This window comes from Arachis hypogaea, chromosome 13 (genome assembly GCF_003086295.3).
Source record: "Arachis hypogaea cultivar Tifrunner chromosome 13, arahy.Tifrunner.gnm2.J5K5, whole genome shotgun sequence".
Classification (NCBI taxonomy): Eukaryota; Viridiplantae; Streptophyta; class Magnoliopsida; order Fabales; family Fabaceae; genus Arachis; species Arachis hypogaea.
Window position 1 is genome coordinate 65,594,584 of NC_092048.1, and position 7,125 is coordinate 65,601,708.

The window sequence follows — 7,125 nt, forward strand, 5'->3', positions numbered from 1 at the left end:
CACATACTAGTCACTAGCGATGATCTTCAATATTGTCTTAGTTACATGTTGCAGCTATCATGTATCTAAGCCACTTATTCTTTTGTGCTTTATCACTTGCATGATTATTCTTTCTTGGCGCCTCTTTAGGCGTAATTTCACCACCTTTCCTTCTTTTCTAGGATGGTGCTCAAACGAGACAATGGAAAGGCGCCCAAGAAGGAACCATCACGGTCTACTAGCAAAGCACACCAAGGCCCGCAAGCTAAGGCCCTCCTCACCAAGACCAGGAGCATTGCTAACATTGATGTTTCGGAAAAAGATAATCGGGCGAGGGATCCGAACAAGTTCCCCAACCGCTATTGTGAACTTATCTATCCCTTGATCAAGCCAAGGAACTATCATGCGGAGCCCCTTCTGGCCCCTCCGGCTCATACCCTACCGCTCATTTTGCCTCGCATCGAACGGTGGCAATGGAAATTCCTATTGAGGAAGCCACGGGAGGCGAACTTGTCATGGGTGGCTGAATTTTACACCAATTACCATTCCCCTTCCCTCACATCGGTATTGGTGCACCGAAGGCAAGTTCCCGTCATGGAGGAGGCCATTCAAAATGTGCTTAAGACCGGACCGTTAGCGAACGGGGTTGATGCCTATCAGGAGATTTTGTCAGCCCGGTGCGAATATGCGTTTGATTGGGATGCTATCCTTAAGGTCATTGCCATACCCGAATCATTCTAGATTCGAGGAAGGATGAGGCCCTGGCCCAAGGGCATCGACGCACGTTTTCTCACCAGAGAGGCTCAGGCATAGGCCCAAATTCTAGCCCACTACGTGCTCCCAAGCACCCATGGCTCATCTATCACTGCCGAGTTAGCCTTGTTGGTTTGGTGTGTCCTCACAGAGAGACCGGTGCATATTCCCCATCTCATCTGCCAATCTGTGGGCCGCATTCACGCTAATGGGAATCTACCCTTTCCCGTTCTAGTGACCGACTTAGTCGCCGCAGCCGGTGTTCCCTGAGAGACCAAGGATAGAAGGACCATGATTCCGATGGACGGAGATGTTGTTCCAAAATGGGAGGTATCTTTACCCTCTGACGGACACCGAAGAGCCACACTTATCCGTCCCATGCACATCCCCTTTTCCTCATCCTCACCACCAAAGTCATCCATGCAACGTATAGAGGAACTCCACAAGAAGCTTGACCGTTATGAGCGGCGTAACCAACGCCGATACACTTTTGTCAAGAAGCTTCTAAGTTGCCTAGCACCGCCTATGGAAGAACCGGAAATTTCCACGTCCACCGGTACCAATAATGATGAAAGCGATAATGATGAAGTGGATGGATACGCGAATAAATTCCTTGAACCTCTTTTCTTAACTAGAATAGATTGCATACTAGGTCTTTCATTCTTGGCATCTTTTGCATATTAGTATCTCTTAATAAATCCACTTGGTTAGAGCAATGACTTCTATTCTAGAAAACTAGAATTTTAACTAGAATTTTACGGTAAACCTACCAATTTTGAAATTTGAAAATCTTTTGATGCTTAACTTGTTTGAAGAATGTATTTTAGAACATGGGATTTGAGCCAAGACCACAAGCAAGTGAGTTTTGAGCCTAATGGTGTGGTTACATCTTATAACCACTTATTTTCCCTTCTTGTGTGCAATTGTTCTCTTCTTACGATTGTAATCTTTGATTTGTTTGATTCTTTATGTCCATTATTTTGTGTATTCATGCTTTTATATGATTGAGGCCATCATTTCATGTAGCTCACTTACCCAAATAGCCTACCTTTTATCCTCCATTGTTAGCCAATTTGAGCCTACGATTAACCCACTTTGTTCTTAATTTAGCACATTACAAGCCTTTAAGCGGAAAACAATAAAAGTCCTTAATTTGGATCTTTGATTAGCTTAGGCTAGTGTGTGTGTGTGTCATTTAAGTGTGGGAAGTCTTGGGACATTGGGTGAATGAAAGGGTAGTTTTGTATTTTTGTTGTAAAGATTGGGAATTGGGTACATGCTCATGTGTAATAAATGTAAAACCTTATGCTTTGATGATCTTGTATATAAAAAAAATGAGAAAAAGAAAAAAAAATATGGAAAAGAAAAGAAAAAAATAGAAAAAAAAGAAAAAGAAAGAGAAAGAAAGAAATAAAAAGGGGACAAAATGCCCCAAAGTAAAGTCAATAAGAATCAATGCATATGTGTTGTGATCAAAAAAAGGAAATGCATGAGTATGTTGAAAAAAAAGTGAGAAAAATGGGTATTTAGGTTAGTTTTGAAGTTGTATAGGATGTCATAGGTCAGGTGGGAAGTTTAAGCTTATCAAAGATTCAAATTTTAAGCTCACTTTACTAAATATGCACCCTTACCTTGACCCTAGCCCCATTACAACCTAAAGAAAAGACCTCATGATACTTGCATGCATGCATGGAATATATGTTGATTGTTAGAAGAAAAACAAATTTTGGAAAAAGCATGAAGTAGGGAAGGATTGAGTGATCAACCCTATACACCGAGCGAATAGAGCGCAAATACTTTCGGTGAAGGGTTCGAAGCTCAATTTCTTGTTCTCGGCTCTCACGAGCATTCTTCATACAAGTTATGCATATTTCATTTTGATGACTAGAATTGGAAGAGTTCATACATTGCCATCATTCTGCTCTATGTGCACATACATATGTGTCTTCTAGATAGTAGCATGCACCCTAGTTGCATTCACGTAGGTAGATTGCATCACATGAGTCCTACACCCTTGTAGTCCTTTGATATTTTGCTTTCCCATAGCATGAAGACATGCTATACTTTAAGTGTGGGGAGGTTGATAAACCCTGTTTTTAGGGTTTATCATGCATAGAATCTAAGGGTTTTATCAATGATCTTCCACACTTATTCATATAAAACTGCATGATTTCGTGTCTCTTTCCGATTTTACCTCATAGATGAGAATATACTTCTTTTGCATCAAAATTGAGATATTGTAATCCCCCTCTATTACCATTAGATGCCTTGATCCGTTTGTTAAGTGATTTCAGAAGTTATAGGGCAAAAATGGCCAAGGGGAATGGAGGAAGCATGCATGAATGGAAGGAGCATGAAACAAATCAAAGAATTAAAGTTTGGACGTGCAATTTCAAGGGGTTTCTAGGCCTTGTTTTAGAGCAGATTTTGGAGGGAAAAGCTTAAGAAGACCAAGGCTTAAGGGTGTTAGAGAGAGAGTTATAATTCTAGATTTTTTTAGGAAGTTAGTTACATTTTGTTTTTTAGAGAGAGAAACTCCAACTTCTCTCTAGGTTTTCATCCTCCATTGCAAGTTTCCTTTGAATTCTTGGTGAGATCTATTGCTAATTGACTTTTTGTTTTGCTACAAGTGTAGATCTACTCTTCTTCTACTCTTAATTGATGATTCTTTTGGTTCAATTTCTTAGATCTAGATTTGGTTCACTTTGTTACTTTGAATGTGGATTAATGAATTGAGGTTTCATTCAATTGTGCGATTGTTGATGATTGTTTGGAATAGATAGCTTTAATTCGATTCTCTTCTCTCAATTGCCTCATGTTTTCTATATATGGCTACCAATTGTTTGTGATAATGACAACCTTAGCTATGGAGTAGATTTCTCTCACTTGGCTTAGGGGTTGAGTTATTGGAGACACTTGAATAGTGGATATCAATTGTAGATTATGAATTAAAAATTGCTAATTGGCTTGGAGTGCACTAAAGCTAGACTTCCCGAGGGTGAGAGTAGCACTTGTGACTCAAGTTAGTTACTCTCACATGACTTTCCTCCATTGTTAGGGGGTTAACTAAGTGAAGCAATAATCAACTCTTATGATAATTGAAGGAAACTATAATGATGGAACTTCCAATGCTTACCCTTGGCCAATGCTTTTATTTCCATTAATTGTTGATTGCTTTGCTAGTTTGAATTCTTGCACCAACTCTCAAAACTATAAAAGCTTTCCAAATCAATGATGCACATTCTAAAGCAATTCCTAGGGAGAACAACCCAGGATTAATACTCTCGGTCATAGATTTTAGAATTGTTTGACGCGGTATTCATATGTTGGTTAGACTATACTCACGATCGGATTTATCACTAGTTTCTAATCGGCATAAGAATATTTCCGTTCATCAACAGCATGCGCACGCATGGATAGGCTAACGTTGGAGGGAACGTTGCCAGTCCAACGTTGAGGCCAACGCTCTTCTACATGTTTTTAAAACTGGAAATGGGATTTTCGCATCGATGCACACGCGTAGCGTACGCGCAAATGGATGCATTTTTTGACCCCAAGGGCGCAAACGCGCAAGGCACGTGTACGCGCAGGTAGAAGAACATTGGAACTCCAACGTTGAGTCAAATGCCAATGACCGTAAGGAGAACTGGTTTTTCAGAGACGCGTTTGAGTCAACGTTGGCCATCAAACGTGGACTCCAACGTGGGCAGCAGAATTGTGTAATTCAAACAGATCTCTTCTCAACAACAAGGGAAACCAATTGAAGCAACTTCAACCCAATTCAATCAAGGCCAAAAGCCCAATTCAGAGATTGAAGATCAATGGAAGAAAGTGTTTAAATAGCTTAGAATTTAAGTTAGAGAGGGACTTTTACAGACTTTTACTTTTCGGCTGATTCTAATTCTCTGTAATTCTTTCAATTCCGCAATGTATCTTTCAATTCCATTTTCCATATTGAGAGCTATGAACAACTAAACCTATTTCATTGGGTTAGGGAGCTCTATTGTAATTCAATGGATCAATAGTAGTTTTCATCATCTTCTTCTTTCTTTTCTCTTGATTTTTGTTAGAAAGCTTTCGATCTTAATTCAATTGGATAGTTGTCTTGACAAAGAAGCTATCCATAATTGGAATTTTTCGGATCCTTGAGAGAGGGATGAAGAATTCATGCTAGAATTGCTTTCTCACATTGGATTAGATTGGGGGTTAGATGGATATTGTGACATTTAATCCTACCAATACTTTGATTTATGAATTTGTGTAGTATAATAAGTGACCGAACTTCACCTCTTCCCATGAGCAATTAAATCAAGACATTGGGAAATTGTTCATGCTTAGAGAGATTGGTGAGCCAAGACATTGGGATCCAATCATCTAAGATTACCAAGCAATAAAAATGAATACATTGATTAAGGAAGAGATGAAAATGATTTGATCCGGAGAGTTCAATATCTCCTAAAACCCAATGAATCCCCTACTCTGATCTTACCCATTCTCATTACATTCTGTTCGTTACTTTCATGCTAATTCCCCATTCCCATTTAATTTCTTACAATTTAAGATTTTGTCATTTAATTTTTCCCAATTTAATTTCAGTTAATTAATTCCTTGCAATTTAAGTTTCCCGCCAAATTTACATTCTGCAATTATCAACCAAATTAGATTTCGCTCAACTAGAACAATTCTCCAATTAAAGTTGATCAACCAACCAATCCCTGTGGGATTCAACCTCACTCTACAGTGAGTTTTTACTTGACGACAATCCAGTGCACTTGCCGGTAGGAAATTGAGAGACAGTTTTCGACTGAATCAAGTTTATGGTGTCGTTGCCGGGGATTGGTTTTGTATTGACAATTACTAAATTGGAGGATAACTAGATTGAGAACTTTTCTTTTCTTTTGATAAATTGAATTTTAATTTCAGTTGTCAATTTTGTTTTCTGTAATTTTAGTTGTTTTTCTTTATTTTTCTTTACTTTCTTGCTCTCTAGCAAGCTAACCCACTAATCATTTGATAAATTGCTCTAACCAAGCTAACTATACTCTGTTTTAGTGAACTCTACATTTGCTATTTCTTGTACTTTTTTCATTGTATGACATGTAAGAGAAAGGAAACCTCAACCTCTTTTGACAGTGGACCGGAAAGAACCTTCCTGAGATTAAGGAGGGAAGCAAGAAGAAAGAGGAATGTTGGTGCAGAAGAAGAGGAGGAAGATTTGGATATAACCATGGAGGATGATATGGAAAACCATCATGAAGGAGAGGTGAACATTCATGCCAGAGGAGGTGCACCCAACCCTACTGGACAAGAGAGGAGAGTTCTGGGATCATACATCAATCCAAACCCAGGAAACTGTGGTAGCAGCATTCAAAAGCCAATTATCCATGCTAATAATTTTGAATTGAAGCCATAGCTCATAACTCTAGTGCAAAACAACTGTTCTTTTAGAGGAAGTTCCCAAGAGGACCCTAATGAGCACCTCACTACATTCCTAAGGATATGTGATACAGTTAAATCTAATGGTGTTCATCCTGACACCTATAGACTGTTTCCATTTTATTTGAGGGACAAAGCATCAAAATGGTTAGAATCATTTCCCAAGGAAAGCTTGACAACCTAGGAGGATGTAGTGAATAGATTCTTAGCAAGGTTCTACCCTCCACAAAAAGTAAACAGGCTGAGAACTGAAGTGCAGACATTCAAACAGCAGGATGGTGAGACTATTTATGAAGCCTGGGAGAGATTCAAAGATTTGACAAGGAAATTCCCCCTGATATGTTTAATGAGTGGGTGCAACTTCATATCTTTTATGAAGGGCTAAGTTATGAATCAAAGAAAGCTGTAGACCACTCATCTGGAGGTTCCCTTAACAAGAAGAAGACCATTGAAGAAGCCATTGATGTTATAGAGACAGTGACTAACAATGCGTATTTTTATGCCTCAGACAGAAGCAACAACAGGAGAGTCATGAAATTAAACCATATGGATGCAATCCTGGCCCAGAATAAGATGATCACCAAGCAACTGGCTGAATTGACCCAGCAGATGGAGAAGAATCAGGCTGCAGCCATCCACATTCAATCATCACCTCAAGGAGAATTGGACACAGAAGAAGGAGTTAACTGGAAGGAAGCTAATTACCTTGGAAATTCATCTAGGCAAGCTCATGATCCATATTCTAAAACCTATAACCCTAGTTGGAGGAGTGGGGAAACCAACAAAATCAAGGCCAAGACCACAGACCCCATAACCCAAACCAGTATAACAACTCTACTCACCAACACTCCAACCAAAGACCATACCAGACCACACAAAATACTTATTCACAGCCACCATACCAAAACCACAATAACTACTTTCAACACCCTAATTTCAACTAACCATCACCACATG

At 39.2% G+C, this 7,125-nt stretch overlaps 1 non-coding gene across 1 annotated transcript; it reads right to left on the reverse strand.

Annotated features, from left to right (window-relative positions):
• Positions 1-6,406: 6,406 nt before the first annotated feature.
• On the reverse strand, positions 6,407-6,513 carry LOC112738978 (small nucleolar RNA R71). The gene has a single exon (XR_003169923.1). It is a non-coding gene; the product is annotated as a small nucleolar RNA R71 (small nucleolar RNA).
• Positions 6,514-7,125: the final 612 nt, after the last annotated feature.